A 5,957-nucleotide genomic window follows, 5' to 3' on the forward strand; every position below is an offset into this window, starting at 1 on the left:
TCCTGCGACGTTTGGTATTTCGGCGGTCGTCTGGGCAAAAAAATGATAATCGGCCGAGAACGGGAACGTTTGGATTTTTGGGAGGCTAGGCAGGCGCAGAGCCCCAGCGTTGGTGTGCCTGCGCGTGCGGTGCCGGAGGCCGGTGAGGCCCGGCAATAGCTTTTGGCGGTGGCTCTTTTGGTGTGGGAGCCATCCTGCGACGTTAGGTATTTCGGCGGCCGTCTGGGCAAAGAAATGATAATCGGCCGAGAACGGGAACGTTTGGATTTTTGGGAGGCTAGGCAGGCGCAGAGCCCCAGCGTTGGTGTGCCTGCGCGTGCGGTGCCGGAGGCCGGTGAGGCCCGGCAATAGCTTTTGGCGGTGGCTCTTTTGGTGTGGGAGCCATCCTGCGACGTTTGGTATTTCGGTGGCCGCCTGGGCAAAAAAATGATAATTGGCCGAGAACGGGACGAGAACGTTTGGATTTTTGGGAGGCTAGGCAGGCGCAGAGCCCCAGCGTTGGTGTGCCGGCGTGTGCGGTGCCGGAGGCCGGTGAGGCCCGGCAATAGCTTTTGGCGGTGGCTCTTTTGGTGTGGGAGCCATCCTGCGACGTTTGGTATTTCGGCGGCCGTCTGGGCAAAAAAATGATAATCGGCCGAGAACGGGAACGTTTGGATTTTTGGGAGGCTAGGCAGGCGCAGAGCCCCAGCGTTGGTGTGCCTGCGCGTGCGGTGCCGGAGGCCGGTGAGGCCCGGCAATAGCTTTTGGCGGTGGCTCTTTTGGTGTGGGAGCCATCCTGCAACGTTTGGTATTTTGGCGGCCGTCTGGGCAAAAAAATGATAATCGGCCGAGAATGGGAACGTTTGGATTTTTGGGAGGCTAGGCAGGCGCAGAGCCCCAGCGTTGGTGTGCCTGCGCGTGCGGTGCCGGAGGCCGGTGAGGCCCGGCAATAGCTTTTGGCGGTGGCTGTTTTGGTGTGGGAGCCATCCTGCGACGTTTGGTATTTCGGCGGTCGTCTGGGCAAAAAAATGATAATCGGCCGAGAACGGGAACGTTTGGATTTTTGGGAGGCTAGGCAGGCGCAGAGCCCCAGCGTTGGTGTGCCTGCGCGTGCGGTGCCGGAGGCCGGTGAGGCCCGGCAATAGCTTTTGGCGGTGGCTCTTTTGGTGTGGGAGCCATCCTGCGACGTTAGGTATTTCGGCGGCCGTCTGGGCAAAAAAAAGATAATCGGCCGAGAACGGGAACGTTTGGATTTTTGGGAGGCTAGGCAGGCGCAGAGCCCCAGCGTTGGTGTGCCTGCGTGTGCGGTGCCGGAGGCCGGTGAGGCCCGGCAATAGCTTTTGGCGGTGGCTCTTTTTGTGTGGGAGCCATCCTGTGACGTTTGGTATTTCGGCCACTGTGTGGAAAAAAAATGATATTCGGCCGAGAACGGGAACGTTTGGATTTTTGGGAGGCTTGGCAGGCGCAGAGCCCCAGCGTTGGTGTGCCTGCGCGTGCGGTGCCTGAGGCCGGTGAGGCCCAGCAATAGCTTTTGGCGGTGGCTCTTTTGGTGTGGGAGCCATCCTGTGACGTTTGGTATTTCGGCCACTGTGCGGAAAAAAAATGATAATCGGCCGAGAACGGGAACGTTTGGATTTTTGGGAGGCTAGGCAGGCGCAGAGCCCCAGCGTTGGTGTGCCTGCGCGTGCGGTGCCGGAGGCCGGAGAGGCCCGGCAATAGCTTTTGGCGGTGGCTCTTTTGGTGTGGGAGCCATCCTGCGACGTTTGGTATTTCGGCGACTGTGCGGGCAAAAAAATGATAATCGGCCGAGAACGGGACGGGAACGTTTGGATTTTTGGGAGGCTAGGCAGGCGCAGAGCCCCAGCCTTGGTGTGCCGGCGTGTGCGGTGCCGGAGGCCGGTGAGGCCCGGCAATAGCTTTTGGCGGTGGCTCTTTTGGTGTGGGAGCCATCCTGCGACGTTTGGTATTTCGGCGGCCGTCTGGGCAAAAAAATGATAATCGGCCGAGAACGGGAACGTTTGGATTTTTGGGAGGCTAGGCAGGCGCAGAGCCCCAGCGTTGGTGTGCCTGCGCGTGCGGTGCCGGAGGCCGGTGAGGCCCGGCAATAGCTTTTGGCGGTGGCTCTTTTTGTGTGGGAGCCATCCTGTGACGTTTGGTATTTCAGCCACTGTGCGGAAAAAAAATGATATTCGGCCGAGAACGGGAACGTTTGGATTTTTGGGAGGCTAGGCAGGCGCAGAGCCCCAGCGTTGGTGTGCCTGCGCGTGCGGTGCCTGAGGCCGGTGAGGCCCAGCAATAGCTTTTGGCGGTGGCTCTTTTGGTGTGGGAGCCATCCTGTGACGTTTGGTATTTCGGCCACTGTGCGGAAAAAAAATGATATTCGGCCGAGAACGGGAACGTTTGGATTTTTGGGAGGCTAGGCAGGCGCAGAGCCCCAGCGTTGGTGTGCCTGCGCGTGCGGTGCCGGAGGCCGGTGAGGCCCGGCAATAGCTTTTGGCGGTGGCTGTTTTGGTGTGGGAGCCATCCTGCGACGTTTGGTATTTCGGTGGCTGCCTGGGCAAAAAAATGATAATTGGCCGAGAACGGGACGGGAACGTTTGGATTTTTGGGAGGCTAGGCAGGCGCAGAGCCCCAGCCTTGGTGTGCCGGCGTGTGCGGTGCCGGAGGCCGGTGAGGCCCGGCAATAGCTTTTGGCGGTGGCTCTTTTGGTGTGGGAGCCATCCTGCGACGTTTGGTATTTCGGCGGCCGTCTGGGCAAAAAAATGATAATCGGCCGAGAACGGGAACGTTTGGATTTTTGGGAGGCTAGGCAGGCGCAGAGCCCCAGCGTTGGTGTGCCTGCGCGTGCGGTGCCGGAGGCCGGTGAGGCCCGGCAATAGCTTTTGGCGGTGGCTCTTTTTGTGTGGGAGCCATCCTGTGACGTTTGGTATTTCGGCCACTGTGCGGAAAAAAAATGATATTCGGCCGAGAACGGGAACGTTTGGATTTTTGGGAGGCTTGGCAGGCGCAGAGCCCCAGCGTTGGTGTGCCTGCGCGTGCGGTGCCTGAGGCCGGTGAGGCCCAGCAATAGCTTTTGGCGGTGGCTCTTTTGGTGTGGGAGCCATCCTGTGACGTTTGGTATTTCGGCCACTGTGCGGAAAAAAAATGATATTCGGCCGAGAACGGGAACGTTTGGATTTTTGGGAGGCTAGGCAGGCGCAGAGCCCCAGCGTTGGTGTGCCTGCGCGTGCGGTGCCGGAGGCCGGTGAGGCCCGGCAATAGCTTTTGGCGGTGGCTGTTTTGGTGTGGGAGCCATCCTGCGACGTTTGGTATTTCGGTGGCTGCCTGGGCAAAAAAATGATAATTGGCCGAGAACGGGACGGGAACGTTTGGATTTTTGGGAGGCTAGGCAGGCGCAGAGCCCCAGCCTTGGTGTGCCGGCGTGTGCGGTGCCGGAGGCCGGTGAGGCCCGGCAATAGCTTTTGGCGGTGGCTCTTTTGGTGTGGGAGCCATCCTGCGACGTTTGGTATTTCGGCGGCCGTCTGGGCAAAAAAATGATAATCGGCCGAGAACGGGAACGTTTGGATTTTTGGGAGGCTAGGCAGGCGCAGAGCCCCAGCGTTGGTGTGCCTGCGCGTGCGGTGCCGGAGGCCGGTGAGGCCCGGCAATAGCTTTTGGCGGTGGCTCTTTTGGTGTGGGAGCCATCCTGCAACGTTTGGTATTTTGGCGGCCGTCTGGGCAAAAAAATGATAATCGGCCGAGAATGGGAACGTTTGGATTTTTGGGAGGCTAGGCAGGCGCAGAGCCCCAGCGTTGGTGTGCCCGCGCGTGCGGTGCCGGAGGCCGGTGAGGCCCGGCAATAGCTTTTGGCGGTGGCTGTTTTGGTGTGGGAGCCATCCTGCGACGTTTGGTATTTCGGCGGCCGTCTGGGCAAAAAAATGATAATCGGCCGAGAATGGGAACGTTTGGATTTTTGGGAGGCTAGGCAGGCGCAGAGCCCCAGCGTTGGTGTGCCTGCGCGTGCGGTGCCGGAGGCCGGTGAGGCCCGGCAATAGCTTTTGGCGGTGGCTGTTTTGGTGTGGGAGCCATCCTGCGACGTTTGGTATTTCGGCGACTGTGCGGGCAAAAAAATGATAATCGGCCGAGAATGGGAACGTTTGGATTTTTGGGAGGCTAGGCAGGCGCAGAGCCCCAGTGTTGGTGTGCCTGTGTGTGCGGTGCCGGAGGCCGTTGAGGCCCGGCAATAGCTTTTGGCGGTGGCTCTTTTGGTGTGGGAGCCATCCTGCAACGTTTGGTATTTTGGCGGCCGCCTGGGCAAAAAAATGATAATTGGCCGAGAACGGGACGGGAACGTTTGGATTTTTGGGAGGCTAGGCAGGCGCAGAGCCCCAGCGTTGGTGTGCCGGCGTGTGCGGTGCCGGAGGCCGGTGAGGCCCGGCAATAGCTTTTGGCGGTGGCTGTTTTGGTGTGGGAGCCATCCTGCGACGTTTGGTATTTCGGCGGTCGTCTGGGCAAAAAAATGATAATCGGCCGAGAACGGGAACGTTTGGATTTTTGGGAGGCTAGGCAGGCGCAGAGCCCCAGCGTTGGTGTGCCTGCGCGTGCGGTGCCGGAGGCCGGTGAGGCCCGGCAATAGCTTTTGGCGGTGGCTCTTTTGGTGTGGGAGCCATCCTGCGACGTTAGGTATTTCGGCGGCCGTCTGGGCAAAAAAATGATAATCGGCCGAGAACGGGAACGTTTGGATTTTTGGGAGGCTAGGCAGGCGCAGAGCCCCAGCGTTGGTGTGCCTGCGTGTGCGGTGCCGGAGGCCGGTGAGGCCCGGCAATAGCTTTTGGCGGTGGCTCTTTTGGTGTGGGAGCCATCCTGTGACGTTTGGTATTTCGGCCACTGTGCGGAAAAAAAATGATAATCGGCCGAGAACGGGAACGTTTGGATTTTTGGGAGGCTAGGCAGGCGCAGAGCCCCAGCGTTGGTGTGCCTGCGCGTGCGGTGCCGGAGGCCGGAGAGGCCCGGCAATAGCTTTTGGCGGTGGCTCTTTTGGTGTGGGAGCCATCCTGCGACGTTTGGTATTTCGGCGACTGTGCGGGCAAAAAAATGATAATCGGCCGAGAATGGGAACGTTTGGATTTTTGGGAGGCTAGGCAGGCGCAGAGCCCCAGCGTTGGTGTGCCTGCGTGTGCGGTGCCGGAGGCCGGTGAGGCCCGGCAATAGCTTTTGGCGGTGGCTGTTTTGGTGTGGGAGCCATCCTGCGACGTTTGGTATTTCGGTGGCTGCCTGGGCAAAAAAATGATAATTGGCCGAGAACGGGACGGGAACGTTTGGATTTTTGGGAGGCTAGGCAGGCGCAGAGCCCCAGCCTTGGTGTGCCGGCGTGTGCGGTGCCGGAGGCCGGTGAGGCCCGGCAATAGCTTTTGGCGGTGGCTCTTTTGGTGTGGGAGCCATCCTGCGACGTTTGGTATTTCGGCGGCCGTCTGGGCAAAAAAATGATAATCGGCCGAGAACGGGAACGTTTGGATTTTTGGGAGGCTAGGCAGGCGCAGAGCCCCAGCGTTGGTGTGCCTGCGCGTGCGGTGCCGGAGGCCGGTGAGGCCCGGCAATAGCTTTTGGCGGTGGCTCTTTTGGTGTGGGAGCCATCCTGCAACGTTTGGTATTTTGGCGGCCGTCTGGGCAAAAAAATGATAATCGGCCGAGAATGGGAACGTTTGGATTTTTGGGAGGCTAGGCAGGCGCAGAGCCCCAGCGTTGGTGTGCCCGCGCGTGCGGTGCCGGAGGCCGGTGAGGCCCGGCAATAGCTTTTGGCGGTGGCTGTTTTGGTGTGGGAGCCATCCTGCGACGTTTGGTATTTCGGCGGCCGTCTGGGCAAAAAAATGATAATCGGCCGAGAATGGGAACGTTTGGATTTTTGGGAGGCTAGGCAGGCGCAGAGCCCCAGCGTTGGTGTGCCTGCGCGTGCGGTGCCGGAGGCCGGTGAGGCCCGGCAATAGCTTTTGGCGGTGGCT

This window comes from Phalacrocorax carbo, unplaced genomic scaffold (genome assembly GCF_963921805.1).
Source record: "Phalacrocorax carbo unplaced genomic scaffold, bPhaCar2.1 SCAFFOLD_61, whole genome shotgun sequence".
In the NCBI taxonomy this organism is placed as follows: domain Eukaryota; kingdom Metazoa; phylum Chordata; class Aves; order Suliformes; family Phalacrocoracidae; genus Phalacrocorax; species Phalacrocorax carbo.